This window comes from Budorcas taxicolor, chromosome 18, assembly GCF_023091745.1.
Source record: "Budorcas taxicolor isolate Tak-1 chromosome 18, Takin1.1, whole genome shotgun sequence".
Lineage (NCBI taxonomy): Eukaryota > Metazoa > Chordata > Mammalia > Artiodactyla > Bovidae > Budorcas > Budorcas taxicolor.
This window is the reverse complement of record NC_068927.1, coordinates 8,272,823-8,284,430: the sequence shown is the minus strand read 5'-3', so window position 1 is coordinate 8,284,430 and position 11,608 is coordinate 8,272,823.

The window sequence follows — 11,608 nt, the reverse complement described above, 5'->3', positions numbered from 1 at the left end:
TATAGCTCTGACATTCTGCAGAGAGAGACGATCCCCAAACAGAAAGATGAGTTAAGACAAGGTGTCAGTATGTGCTCCCTTAGGACAATGGAAAAGCCCCACCCCTCAGCATGTCCTCTGTAGTGGCCCCCGGACCCTATAAGTTCTGTAAGGGTTCGTGGCCTTAACTTCAGAACAGCCCAGCGCTGACCTGGCCAGCTATTCTTCCTCACTCCCACCGAACGTCTCCATTCTCCGCGCCTGCGTGACAACCTGAGCACGGTGTTAAGTCCTGGCTTTATTTTTTTCCCCCTGTGTCTTTTCTACTTCCATTGGTTTAGTGTGTGTTTTCTCTTCCTGATTCCTGTTGAATAACGTCAGAGTTGGTGCCAGACCGCTAGAGACAGGGATTTGCCAATAAGGGCGCTTGCAATGAGACTGTATCACTGTATTTGGAGAAATTAGGTGAGCAGAGAATTGGATTTCAGTTCTAGTCGCTGGAAAAGGTCCGCGAGGTGCAGAACGATGGGCGCGCTTATCCAGTGGTGCCAGAGAGCCCTATACCGGGCTCAGAAGACACAGCTATAAACCTTCAGGAGAACATCCCATTCCATCCCAAACCATCGGTTCTCACGGAACGGCGGGACGCCAGTGACAATGAGCCTTAGTGTATCTGTCTGTGAGGCATGCTCCATCATGATGGAGCTTCAGGAAGGCTGGGTGAGGCTGTTCGGAAGAAATTGTCTTCTTCCTCAAGTGGAGTGGGATAATCACAGGGACCTCCACAGGAAGTAGATTCCCCCAGAGAGGTGAATAGATACCAGTGAGGGGGAAAATGAATAAATAATACTCGGTGAGATTTGCAATGCTGGAAAACCAAAACGCAAAATACACTCAGGGCTGGCAGCGGCGAGGCGCATATCCAAGTAAGAGTGTTACTTTTCTGTCAGATTCTTCAGGGTGTTTTCTTACTTAGAGCAGGAGGAAAGTAACAGGAGTTCTTTTGGTCACCAATAAGCTGTTTTATGTATATTCAGAGGGGCTGACGTTCTTATTGTATCTAAGAGGCAATGATGTGCTTGTGCCTGGAAGATACTGCAAAGAAGCTCAAAAAGCTACTGCTTCAGTGGCCTTGCACGTGTCCCCTGGAGCTGCTGAAGGAGAGCTGCACCTTGTGCATAAAAACGGGAGGATGGACAGACAGATGGATGAATGAACAGGCAGATGGAATGAAACGTAGCTATGGAGGAGCAACAGGGTTTGTTTTTTTTTTAATCCCTTCATCTGCCCAACTAACAGGGCTTCCTGGTAAAGAATCCACCTACCAATGTAAGGAGACATGGGTTCGATCCCTGGGTCGGGAAGATCCCCTGGAGGAGGAAATGACAACCCACTCCGGTATTCTCGCCTGGGAAATCCCACGGACAGAGGAGCCTGGTGGGCCACGGTCCATGGGGTCTCAAAGAGTCGGACATGACTGAGGGACAGAGCACGCTACCCAAGGAACACACAGCCTAACACAGGACAAGCTTCCAATGAGAAAAGATCTGATACTTAATGATTCCAGTCAGGGTCAGCTGTCACTCCCGTTCAAGACTTGGGGAAACTCAGGCTCACCTTACGTGCTGGGGTATTCATTCCTTCATCAAGACCTAGGGATTCAGATGCATCGTCAGCGTCTTCCTGCCACAGTGAGGCATCTGAGCAAGTCCTTGGGGGTATTTTGAGGATCCCCGCTCCTCAAGATGGTTTCTGAAAATCCTGCCATTAGTAGGATGAAAACCTAGAGTGGGCTGGAGGCCAGTGAAGGAAAGCGGGCCTTCTTCCAAGTCTCACAAGGAAGTCTAAAGAAAAACCCCAACACCCTTGCTGACGACCTCCCCATTCCTGGCTCAACTGTCCCCATCAGGGGAAGTGTCCCTGTGGCCCAAATCACCACGAATCCATCATTTTCAAGTGCATTAACCTCAGAGCCCCCATATTCATGGAAAGATGACACCAAAGGGACAAAGTTAGAACTAAAAAACAAGTCAGCTGTGCACGTGTTCATTTTGCAGAGAAACCTGTGCTTCCCTTGGTGCAGGTTTCTGTTTGAATCAACTAAGAAGACGATCGTTTAAGGCAACGAGATTGCCGGGGTTGCCACTGAGATCGTCACCATCCTCTAGAGGAGAGGAGCTGGAGGACTGTGAGCCACCAGCTCTTTGTGCCCGGAGATAGTTCTGTCCCTCTTGGCCAAAGCCTTTCTAGAAAGTATCCTGACTTTCCTACTCTCTCACTGTGGTCCAATTTGAGTCTATTCCACAAGCTTTCACGTAGGAGCACCTGGAAGTCAGGTGCTGGTTGGAGGAGTTTGCTTGAACCAGGAAACAGAAGTGAAACATAAGACCCCTGGGTCAAGATGCTCTCAGAATCATGAGGGAAAACAGAGAGTCACAGGGCAATTACAAAAGACTCGAGGAGGGGCAGGATCCTGGTGACGAAACGGTCTGCATCTTGAAACCCATAAACCCATGCGTGTAAGAAAATTATATTCCATTTCTTCCAGTCGCATGTGGATCTACGGCTGCCTTGAATTTTTTAAAAAGTCAAACAGATATGGATAATTTCCACACAAAGTGTGGAAAGACCTCATGCCAGTATCGGAGCCCTGAGTGGAAATGCACCACCTCGCTCGGATTAGGGAGAAGCAGCCAAAGAAGGTCTCCCGCGAAAGGGGACCTCAGCACAGATAAATGCAAGGACCTGGGAAAGGCAGTCAGTGTAGACAGTGACCCCTGACCCCTCCCCCCCGGCCAACTCCCCCCAGTCCACTGCTGCCTCTCTGGGTTTGAGCCCCCTCTTTTAGCCCTAAAAGAACGTCTGCTTGAATCTGTAACAGCCTCCCTTTCTCCCCATCCCTTACAGGGCATTTGGCTGTTGAAGAAACTGGAGCACGTGTCTTACGGAGTTGCCCGTATTGTGGATGTGAATGGCTGCTTCTACGTGGGGCTCATTTCTCCCTCCGCTGTGTTCCATGATAGCGGTAGTTTGACACCAACGTCAGGCTCACCATCATCATGTTCCTACCTCATGGTCCTAGTGTTGTTGGAAAGCTGGAAGTGTGGACAGTCGGTGCTAGCTTCTGAAAGTCTAATTCCCCCATCACGTAACTTAAAACCCCGCCCCATAGAACAAGGACCGCAGTTTGACAGCCTTCAGGTTGGGAAAGTGATTCTGGTGCAAAGACAATGCACGGACTTGTGCAACGGCCAAGCAGGGCCGGCCCTGCAGCTGCCTTCAGAGCAGGCGGTTTCTGGAAACAGACCTTTCTGACGGTAAGTCCCAATAAAGCGGGTGGGTGTTATATTAATGACTAGACTCTTAGTCACCTTGAGGGAGCTGAGATCAGATGACACCAGGATGGTGGAGGGAGGTGAGATGTTTGCAGTTTAGGTTGCAGATGTGAACTTAATCTCAGGAGTATTTTCATAATCGCTCTGATGCTTGGGTGACATGCCTCACATACTGCTTACTAGGCTACAGAGGAGAAGCAGGGGTGAAGTGAGGAAGCCCAAGCTAAGTTATTTTCCTTGAAACCTGTGCTCTGAGAAGGCCAGGAAAAGGGATATACTTCATCCTTAAAACAAAATCTTCACTCTTCAGCTCAGTCTGTGCATTTTAGCACTCCAAAACAACCCATGAACAGACCACAGCATATTGTGTGTGTGTGTGTGTGCATGTACATGTGTGTGTGCGTGTACACGTGTGTGTTAGTTGCTCAGTCATGTCCGACTCTTTGCAGCCCCATGGACTGTAGCCTACCAGGCTCCTCTCCATGGAATTCTCTAGGCAAAAATATTCGAGTGGGTAGCTTAGTAAATACCCAATTCAGGGATAGCAACAGAAATTTTAAAAATGAGAAAGGATTTTTTTTTTAAAAAAGAAGAGAGAAAGATTAAGTGTTGAACACAATAGCTCGGTATCATTTGCTGTTGACCCTTAACTCCTTTTCTACCTGCCAGTAAACAGGTCTCCTGGGGTCTTATCCACTGCAAGGGTCCAGTAAGACGGTCTTAGGGACACAGGGTCAGCCTGACATCTATAAATGCCCACCAGCAGTGGAAGCCAGAGGGCTGTGTGTGTAGAAATTTCAGCTCATTGGATCTTTCCTCAAAATGTCTTCTCTTGACTCTTTGTCTATCTCAGATGACAGAAGCAAACAGACGACTGTAATAATGATGCTGCTACCGTGGCAGGGCTCTTCAACCGAAGGACGCCCGCGGTTCACACAGAGTGACTCACTCTGTCAGCTGGTTGGCACCTGCCCAGGACCCCTGCTGCTCCATGCTGGGGGCAGGCGGGTTCTCGGGATGGACGGCTTCTTTGGGAATCCCTGGTGGTCCAGGGATTAGGGCTCCAAGCTTTCATTGCCAAGGGCCCAGGTTTGATCCCTGGTCAGGGGAACTAAGATCTCAGAAGCCACGAGGCAATGGCGAAAAGAAAAGAAAAAAAAAAAGGCCCACTTCCCAATGCCTTCCAGGACGTGATGTGATTTTATATACAATGAGGTATTATATAATACTGTACTAATTATACTGTGCTGTGCCGCATTACGTTACAGAGTCTACTATAGGCCGTATTATTTGCCTCTGTGTTTCCGGTGTGTCTCCCCCCACACTAGATAATAAGACGCTCGGAGCGTGAACTTTGCTGCCATGCTGCACTCACACCCGTACCACTCACCAGCTAAGAGACCTTGGAAATGCTCCATGGTGCTTCTGCGCCTTAGCTTCCTTCTGAGCTAAACGGAAAGAGCAGCACATGTCTCCGTGGGCCACTGTGAAAAGCCAGGGCGTTAAAGCCTAGGGCAAGCCCTGGGTGAGTAACTCCCACGTTCCAGCAGTCAGTCGTGCCATCGGTTGGTGACGGGCCCCACGCCATGGCGCACGGCGCCTCCCTCACACTCAGCAATTTCCCGTGTCCCTGCCAGCAGGTTTTTGAGCTTAATGTGAAAGTGTTAGTTGCTCAGTCGTGTTCACCTCTCTGCACGTAGCGCGCCCCTCTCCTCGGTCCATGGGATTCTGCAGGCAAGAATACTGGAGTGGGTTGCCGTTCCCTCCTCCAGGGGATCTTCCCGACCCAGGGATCGAACCCAGATCTCCCACATTGGAGGCAGGTTCTTTACTGTGTGAGCTGCCAGAGAAGAGTCAATCAACAGATTTCATCCCTTTGCTATAAAGATTGGAGCAGGGTGGGTGGATAACTAGTCAAATGATTTGACCCCAGCCATGGCTTTGATTTGCCCAACTGGGACTTCAGACCGACCCCCATGGGACCTATGGGAGCTGGAGCCCCCTGGAGACCTGGCCGGGAATCCAGGAAGGACAGGTGAGAGGAAGCAGGACCCAGGGGCATCGTGGGGCTCCTGCCCCAGCCTGCAGCCAGCCCTGTCCCTGCACCATTTGGGCCCATGGGCCCATAAGTTCGCTTTTTGCTGTCAAACTTTCTCCACTAGAACTCAGAGAGGGCCAGCAGTTGAGGCCCCATGGAACGCCGAAGACAAGACTCAGAGAGCACGTCAAGAACTCGGAGATGACACAGCACAGAAGTAGCAGCAGCTACTGCGGCGTGCGCTCCCAAAGCCCCAGAGGCCTTGGAAGAGAGGTCAGGATACACCCGTGGGTGTATAAATAGGGTGAGTAAAAGGCGGGAGTCGGGAGGGCTTCTGGGAGCAGCAGCGATTGCAGTGATGCCTCAGCTTTATTAAATGCCTCTCCGACGTCAGCCCCCGTGCTCGGAGCTTGGCCCAGCCTCGCACAGGAGCCGTGCTGGGGGACAGAGTGCGGCGTGTGGGCATGTGGAAACGGGGACAGGCTGGCTTTCTTACACTTGAAGATTACAAAAGAGTGTCCGTGCGCCTCGAAGCCCCAGGGGAGGCAGCCGTGACTCAAGGCTGGAAGGAGGCCCGTGGCGGCAGCCAGCACTGGAATCCAGACGACACACCTCAGTGCACCCGGGCGTTTCAGCGCTCGTCCAGAGTCCCGTCCCGGCAGGCTCTGCCGGCATCCACCTCGCTTCCGGGGCCCGCGCGTCTCCAGCCAGGTCTGGCTCAGGAGGACACGGGCGCATCAGTGCATAAGATAAGCTTCCTGGTAACTGAGGAGGTGCCCGTGAGACGCGTGAGAGGGGAGCGTAGGAGCTGCCTCCTTGCAACACAGCAGCCAGCCACCCCCTCTCACAGGCACGTTTTCTGGGACACTTGGCAGGACATTCCGTGTGCCTTAGCACTTCAGAAAATGACGCAAGGAGCCAGAGTGCCTGTGTGTGTCTATATATTTATATATGGTCACGCTCAGTCACGTCCGGCTCTGTGCGACCCCAGGGACTGCAGCCCACCAGGCTCCTCTGTCCATGGGATTCCTCAGGCAAGAATACTGGAGTGGGTTGCCATGCCCTCCTCCAGGGGATCTTCCCAACTCAGGGTTCGAAGCCCCATCTCTTGTGTCTCCTGCATTGGCAGGCAGCTTCTGCACCACTAGCAACACCTAGGATGCCACTTTCATTTGATAAACATTTTTTGAGCACCTACTGTGTGCCGAGCATTGCAACAGGCAAAGACGATGGAGAGGTGAGAGGTGTGCTCCCAGCTTCACCGTGCTGCCAGGGCAGGTGAGGAACTGAGGTGGCACCAGGAGGACTCAGAGGCAGTGGGCACAGGGGTGGGACAGCGAGCCTGCCCCGGACCTGGAGAGGAATCAGGATGAGCCAGGAGATAGGACGGAGGGCACACGGGGAAGGAGGTGCTCTGGTGGGCAAAAGCGTGCAGAGACTCAGGAGAAAGGGAAAGAGAGGAACTCTGCCAGGTCTCGGGGTGACTACAGCCTGAAGGCAGAAGCAAAGTAGACAGAAGGGAGGACATTTCCCGAGACTCTCGTGTGCACGAGACGCCGTGGATGGAAACGGGGCACGCAGGACGTCAGCACAGCCCTCGGCTCGTACAAACAGGTCCATTCTTTTGAACACTTACCAGCAGCCAGCTGACGTGTGCAAGCCCTGGGTACACATGCTCACTGTGGTGACGGAAACCCTCCCACCTTTGACCCAGGAGGAGACTCTGGCCCAGAGACTGGGTCCACCGACTTGCCCAGGCCTCACACCTGGGACGGAGCAGGATTCAGGCCTCATGGTGGCCTGGCACCAAAGGGCAGCATCTCCCCCAGAATCCGCGGTTCACTCTTTCGCTTCTCTGCCCCCCAAAGGCTATAAATAGCGTTGACCTACAACCCCAGCGTGCTCTGGCCTGGAGATGCGGGAGGCTTTGGCCCTCCCATTCTGCCCCCACTGCGCTGGCTCTGTCGTTTTGACCCCAGAGATATTCTGACTTTGTCATCACGACCCACCAGTGCTTTGCAACACCCCGGCACATCAGCTCTGTCTATATGGCGTCTGGTCTGCGCTTACCTACCCTGTATTCAGCATCAAAGGGCTGAGAATGTTACCTCTGTGCAATCCAGGTTTTGTTTTGTTTTTTTAACCTCTTCATGTAGTCCAGACCATTTTCAGCTAGAGAAATGGGCTGGTGAAGACAGTGTAGCCTTGCCGAGGTCAGAGGGTGAATGAGTACCCTGTCTCCACGCCGACCCCCCCTTCCCCGACCTGCCAGCACCCACATGATCAGCCCAGATCAGCAGCTCTTCATGGAGCCTGGAGCCCATGGGGACACTCACCCAAGAGTCCCCATCCTTCCTCCAGGCCCTGATGACAGCCCCGGCCTGGTCCGCTGTGACAGCTGGCCCCAGGCTCTCAAGCAGGACACAGACCCTGGACAGCCGGTCATAAATGCTCACCGGCTCCCTCCTGCTTTCATGCCCAGCTTTTTCTGCAAGGAGAAGCGAAGGGAGCCACAAAGGGCAGAGTCTGCAAAAGTCTGCACATTGAGCTCCTTTCAAGAGAGACCAGGGGGAACCAGTGGCAGCTCAAAGGTGGACACTGGCAACTCTGAACTCTTCAAGAAAGTGCCTCAGAGCCTCGCGGCCTCAAAACTGGCATTGGGAAACGGCAGGGCAGGTGGCGGTGGAAACGAGACAAGCAGCCAGGGGGAAGGAACTGACCGCAAAGAGTCTTTTATACACACACACAGAGCTCTTATGCTTAGGTTTTCTAGGTTACATCTATTTTTTATTAGTCTCTGAGGTCCCAGCTTTGGACAACTACTGAGTATTTTGACAGGGCAGAGGTTTACAGAGGTCAGAGCAGGTGAAACTTTAAACAGTTATCTAAGTTACCTGCCATCCTCGACAGAGAGCTGTGTCTATACAATAGAAAAAAAAAAGTAAAGTTCCTTTAGAATTGATTAGAAGGGTACATCCCCATGGAGTTTAAAACGACCCCAATTACCAAATAGGCCAGTTCTATTGTTTCCACTTTATTGGGGCAAAATTGACAAATATAAATTGCACATATTTCAGGTATATGATGTAATGTTTTGGTATGTGTATACACTGTGAAATCACCACCACAACCATGCTAGTTAATACATCCATTACATCACAGTTGCTGTCTTCCTTGTGTGTGTGTGTGTGTTAAGAGCACTGAAGATCGACTCTCTTGGCAAATTACAATACACGGTGTACAATACAATATTGGTCACTACAGCCAATATGCTGTAAAGCAGGTCTCCCGTATGCTGCACAACAGGTGCAATTTATCATACGTGGCCAGATGCTGCGAAATGAATACATCCTGCATAACTGACACTTCCTACCTTGGCTCAGCCTTGCCCCGTTCTCCTCCACCCTTGACTCCCCCATCACCACTGTTCTAATCTCCATTCTGTAAGTGTGACCTTTTCAGATTCCGTTACAAATGTGATCATATGGTACTTGTCTTTCTGTGTCTGGCTTATTTCACTTAGTACAACGCCCTCCAGGTTCATCCACATTGTCACAAATGGCAGGATCGCTTTCTTTTTTAAGGCTGACTAGTATTCCCTTGTATATCATGTATCAGATTCTCTTTATCCCTTCACCTACGGATGGATACTTAGGCTGTTTCCATATCCTGGCTATTATAAGTACTGCTGTGATAAACATGGGACTCCAGATAGCTCTTTGAGATACTGATTTCATTTCCCTTGGATACATACCCATAAGGGGCGGCACCAACTGTCATTCCTACCAACAGTGCACAAGGTTCCCTTTTTTGCCGCATCCTTGCCAGCTGTTATGTTTTGTCTTTTTGATAATAGCTATCCTAACAGGTTGGGGGGTGGGTGGTACCTACGGCGGTTTTGACTTGCATTGCCCTGCTGATTTGGTGATGTTTTAGGCCCATTTAATTTAGAATGTCCACTAGGGGCCTCGAATAACCCAGTGAGTCATTTTGTGTAATGATGAAGGGCTGAGAGGGACCGTCGAGGCTTGGTCCCCTGCGATACTGTCATCAACAACTCAGGGAGAGCTGGAAGGGCAGAAGGGCTCCAGCCACTTAGGGAGCTGCCCTGCGTCCTCCCATGGTAGCAGACACTTCACAGGCACAATCTCTGACCCTGACCAGCACCCATTTTGCAGGCGAGGGTCCTGTTTCCGAGAGGTGAAGTCACAGAAAAAGCACGCCCGTTTCATTGGCAGCTGCCACAGAGGTGGAAAGCAAACTAAACCTCGTTGATGGTGCATTCTAGATCCAAAGAGAGATTTAGACAGGTAGGGACCCGGCTCGACAGGAGACAGATGGATCCTACTGGAGATCATTGTATGTTTCCATGCTCGGGTTCAAAAACACAAGCCCACAAACAGAGGACGGGGGAAGCACAAGGAGAAGGGGCCTGGGGCCAGCCTTGGTGAGTCACTGGCGTTCTGTGTCTGCTGGGGAGACCAGGGAAATTACTTGGTGCACGAGAGCAGACAGGCTGCAGCTCCCAGAGGTGGAAGGCGGTGCCTGCTCTGTGATAAGACGCTCACACCTGGGGATCTGGGTTCAGCTCTGGAATCTGAACCCTAAGAGCAGGGCGGCAGCCGTGAGGCAGGGGCACTTGAAATGCAGGCATTAGTGAACGTGCTGAAGGCACTGGGCATGTCCAGAAGTGAAAAGGAATGAATGGCAGGGAAAGGGTGTCAGAGTGGCTGTCTTCTACTCCTGGGACACCCCGAGGGGTGTAAGGGCTCATTACATCCTTTCAAGTGTATAAAATCTAGACTCATGTACAGAAGAAAGGGATATGACTCTATACTCGACAGACGAAAAGTTTTTCCTGACAGGTCTCAGGACTGTGGGGAGACAGACGGACCAGCTGGAAGGAAAAACAAGGAGCAGTAAGCACCCGGTTGCTGGAGGTAATCAAGTGCATGCTATCAGGGCCCCAGGCAGACGTGTGTGGCTGCTACTCACTTTGGTTTCCACGGACTCCTTCTTCCGTAAGGAAACTTGCTTATATTTTATAGCTGTGTTGGTATAATGACAGATGTAACCCATGCTTGATGAGTTTCACTTCTTTAACTCTGACTTTAGAAGAAATGCCGATGTCCTCCTGGGCCCCTGACGGTCTCACGGGCTGCTGTGCCGAAACCAGCCCTGAATGCTGACCATTTGCAGGCCAGTGCTGCAAACCAGAGTCCCATTGATTGTACACTGGAGGGAAAGTGTTAAGGTACACTCTCCCTAGTCTGAGGTTCTCCCCCAAAAACGGGGGCATGCCCCAAGCTGCTTTCTGAGATTGTTAGGGTGAAGCATGGTGTGCCTGCTACAGTTCCACTCTGCAGAGAGTATGCACCCAGACCCCAATTATCACAGATGGTAACGCCTGAGCCCATAATTAGGGGGCCAGGGTGGAGATGAGGAATAGTGGTTCCTTTGTTTGATGTCCTCCCCTTTCGGTCTGGTTCAAACATTTCTATTTAACCAATAACATGGATCATGGTTTATAAAACAACTAAATTAGAATACTAGCAAAAGGATCTATAAATGTGACTTTCATTTTTATTAGGGGTGGGAGGGCTTATCCCGCCCAATTCTCTGTTCTCCAGAACAGAGAAGACCTGTTCGGACCAGGAACACCTTCACAATGGATGAGGCTGTGAGGGTGTTCCTGGGCAGGTTTGGTGTTTTCAGTACACAGAACAACATGTGCGAAAGCTCAGCAAAAGCCTCGATGCAACCGAGAACAGAGATATAATACCGGCCACGAGGGATCTCTCCTCTCCGGTCCAGCCAAACAAACTCAGAAACAGAGATTCAGAAACCCTCTGCCTCAGCAGAGTCCTCCGGTCAACATGCACGCATTTAAGCCTGGTTTTGTGTTTTCTAGGACTCAAGGTTCCAGCTCCCAGGGCGCATGGCTGCTAAATGCCACTGGACCAGGACCTAAGAATCACCCCAGACCCAGGGGGAGGAAGGAAAGTGACTGCAACTCTACGGAGTCTGTCCCCTGACATCTCCTGCACAGAAGACACAGCCTGAACCAACACTGTCCCACTATCATGTCCATTCCTGTATTCCTGCTTTTTGTAAAAAATCAGTTCTGACTTCAGCATGATAAACCTTCGAAGGGCTGAATGCTTTCGGGACAAATTCCCTCTGTGGTGTAGCTCTGTGAATAGGATCAAAAAGGGTATAATGATGGAATGTTGAATTGCAAGTGGTTCCTAACTAA